Genomic DNA, 4,028 nt, shown 5'->3' with positions numbered 1-4,028 from the left:
CCGGTCATCTGCCCCGGCGCAGTCGGCCGTGGCGGCGGCTGCTGCCGGCGCCGGTGGACGGAGACCCGCAGGAGCAGGGGCCGGCGGTCGGGGACCGGGCAACACACCACCACGGCCCGTAGCCGTACCGACCGCCTCCGCACCTCGACCAGCAGGCAGGACCGGTGGAGGTGCCCCCCATGGCCAGTCCCAGGGGCCAAAGGTGGCACTGCACCGCGGCCACTGCCCGCGGCCAACGGCGGCGGAGCCCCAGTCCCGGAAGCTGGCGGCGGCACCGCGCCACGGCCACCGTCCGCGCCCTACGGCGTCGCAGCCCCGAGGCGACCAGTCCCAGTTTTCTTCCCCGGCGGCACGGCTCCACCGAGACCCTCCATCGCCCCAAGCGGGGGTATACGCCGAGCCCGTCCATCCCCAACCGTACGAAGGTTCAGACTCCGGTGACGTAGAACCCTAACTGGGGAAGACGCGGTACGGTACGTCGATCGAACTGAGGATCCTTCCTCGCCCTAAGTTGCGATCATGACCGGATCCACCTGGGCCGCATACGCAGCCAATCCCGGCCCGTCCACCGCACCCACGTCGCACCGGTCCTCCCCTAGGCAAAGCCGGGTTGACACCGGGTTAATCTGGGCCTCATACCCATCTAACCCCGGCCCAACCTGACTCTGCCCAAGAGCAAATTGATTCGGCCTCTCTCGACCAAGCAGCAAATTCAAACGGCGCTCTCGCTCGGCTGCGATCCCGAGGCCCGAAATTCCGGGCGAGACAACCGCATGTGTTGGAAATTCGCCCTCAGGATCGATCACACAAAATCACACGAACACATGCGCACACAAAAACTGATAGCCAAAGGGCCCTTGTCGTGCCCTTTTTTCTTCCTCTTTATTTCTATTTTCTGTCAACTCATGATGTTACAAATCTCATAGCCTTGGCTGTGCTTATATACACGCACAACCTGACTCACGCCACCGGCCTTGGACTCCTTTCTCCAAACCTATACGGACTACTTGTCCTATCACGACACGCTACCTAACCATCACGGACTAGTACTCGTACGTACGTGACCTTGAGGCAAGCCAATATGGACACCTAACCGCAGTATTCTCAAACTTACCTAAACTAATGAACCGGCAATGTTGATCACCCTTTGTACTAATCATGCATAACTACCATGTGTTTGGATTATTCCAACATTCACTCCCTAATCCAAACATTCGACCTTTTACCCGACGAGACACGCAGACGACAACTTGTTCATCTTGTCACGCCGTTGCCTCCGGTGACGCGACTTACCAGACCGATTCTCTCTTTTCGCGATGATGGTGATAACTTCATCATCAACTTTTTCATGCCGACTTGTAGACTGTAACCAACGATTATCCGGACTATCAGCCACGCTGTCACATCTTAGCATGCTACATGCAGACTAAACACATAGCCTCATGCAGGAACTCGACTTAACTGGTGCGCGTCCATCTTCACGTTGATCTTCATCTTCTCGTCGGTTGCTTGAGCACGGGAAGACACATCTATTCACCCGCCACATCTTCTATCTTTCTCATTGTCACCGATTCCACATCTTATCAAACGACAGCTCCTGTCCAGCGGCAACACAACTCGCCGTATACATGCAACTCATCTCCACCGTATATGAACTCGCCGGAACTCCACGACTACGAATAGAAACGCAAGGCACACATTCCTTTTTCCGCCCGCGCTCGCTTACAATTCTACTCCGCCAGTGACGCATCTCAACTGCAGCAGAAGATTCACATACCCGAGCTCTTGGACGCACCTAACAAGAACTCCTGTGCACACTTTGACGACAGCTCGCAACTTTGTCGCCTCTTCCTCGCTCCCCCCAAACGACGATCTTGACAAGATCTTCTAGCACCGCACCTCGGCACTACCGCTCCCGTCAACCTCATCCACGTCGTTTCGAAGAACGACAATCACCGGACGTCTCGCTTGCGACGGCGTCCTTGCCGCCTTCATGTCACCGCTCCGCCGAACGACAACTGCCTGATCCTTCTTGACGCCGCTCGAACGACAATTGCCCGCTTCTCCCCTTCGCTGCACCATCCAGCGGTCGTATCGCCCGCTCTTCTTCGTCGTTGCACCACCCAACGACAATATCGCTTGCCCCGAGGCGCTAGTCGGGTCGCCACCTCGGGGCAAGCACAGCTTCACCGCGACCTTGCTCTAGATATCAATTGTTGGAAATTCGCCTTCAGGATCGATCACATAAAATCACACGAACACACGCGCACACAAAAACTGATAGCCAAAGGGCCCTTGTCGTGCCCTTTTTTCTTCCTCTTTATTTCTATTTTCTGTCAACTCATGATGTTACAAATCTCATAGCCTTGGCTGTGCTTATATACACGCACAACCTGACTCACGCCACCGGCCTTGGACTCCTTTCTCCAAACCTATACGGACTACTTGTCCTATCACGACACGCTACCTAACCATCACGGACTAGTACTCGTACGTACGTGACCTTGAGGCAAGCCAATATGGACACCTAATCGCAGTACTCTCAAACTTACCTAAACTAATGAACCGGCAATGTTGATCACCCTTTGTACTAATCATGCATAACTACCATGTGTTTGGATTATTCCAACAGCATGTGCCGCTGGCGGCGATCTGGCCGCCGTCCGGCGATCCTTCTTCTTTCTCTTAACAAAGATCCATGACTCCGGCCGAACTAATTCGAAGACTGTCAGATTAGGAAGACATACCTTCGGTATAGGGCCCTTCCAAGGCTTGGCCGCCGCCGACGACGTTCTCCGATGAACCAAACGGCGCACCATCTCCCTCTTCTCGCCCGCGTTTAGCCCAATCCTTGCCGGATCATGGAGGGGCAACACCTCGTCGATGGTAGTCGCCACCTCCTCTTCTGTATAGTCGGCATTGAACCAGTCGTTGACTTGATCGAAGGGAGTCGGCGTCGGTGGTGATGGCGGAGCATCGTCCGCATGAAAGTGGTGATGATTTCTGTAGCCGCCTTGTGCTTGGTAGTAAAGATGGAGCCCTGATGCGCTGACGCTTACGTAGGCTAGCCGGCCACCGGCGCTGTGCACTTCTGCTGAGTCCTGGGGTGCTTTGCTTTCTGATGCGTCCTGGAGAGCTATGCATCGTCGCCGCCGGCAACGCTAGTCAGCGTGCTCGACACGAACCGCCAGAGTTCTTAATGCCTCAGCGTGCAAGTGGGACAACATTGCCGGCGTCCCGCGAAATACCGCATATAATATATGTGAAATTATACGGGTAGCTCACATAATCTTCGCGTGTGGCGACATAAATTACGTAGACTAAACACATCAGAATACACAAAAACGGCGGTTCAATACTAAAGAAAGCCGACAAGCAAACATTTTTTTTGAATGAAAGAGGTTTCCCTCCGATTTCATTAGTGAAACCAAAAGCAAGCACACGCACACCAAAAGGGGTCCCGTCCAGCACCATCAGGTTCTTCCAACGCCCAATTGAAACTACGATGAAGCTACTATCTACCCTGCCGCATGGGAATACAAAAGAGATGAATCGCCTTACATCCATTTTGCCAGAGAGTTATTCTTCCACAAGTTCAAGATTACAAGATGAAAAACAGAGAGAGGAGGCCTTTTATCTTCTTCGTTGGCCTCATCCTTCCAGTCACTGAATCCCCAGTCTCCACCCCTGCATCGCCTTGTATACCTCACTTGCCACCCACTCGATTAGTTTTGCTCCCAGCTGCAGTATTTTTTCCTTCGGCTTTTGTCTCTACAAAACCGACCAATCAACAATCCAGTTGCACATAAGTCGAATGAAAATCATTGGATCGTATATCTTTTTAGATCTGAAGATAATATCATTTCTGCGTTTCCAGAGAGCCGGGAATATAGTAGAACTTCCTACCAAGACTATTTTTTTCTCTGGTTTCTTAAAAGATTTTAGCCACCCCCCAAGTAATCATTGGTATTTACTGGGGTAGTTCTAAGATCTAAATCACATTTGATCAGGCTCCAGACCAATCTGGC

This window comes from Triticum dicoccoides, chromosome 1B (genome assembly GCF_002162155.2).
Source record: "Triticum dicoccoides isolate Atlit2015 ecotype Zavitan chromosome 1B, WEW_v2.0, whole genome shotgun sequence".
Taxonomy (NCBI): domain Eukaryota; kingdom Viridiplantae; phylum Streptophyta; class Magnoliopsida; order Poales; family Poaceae; genus Triticum; species Triticum dicoccoides.
This window is presented reverse-complemented; position numbering follows the sequence as displayed.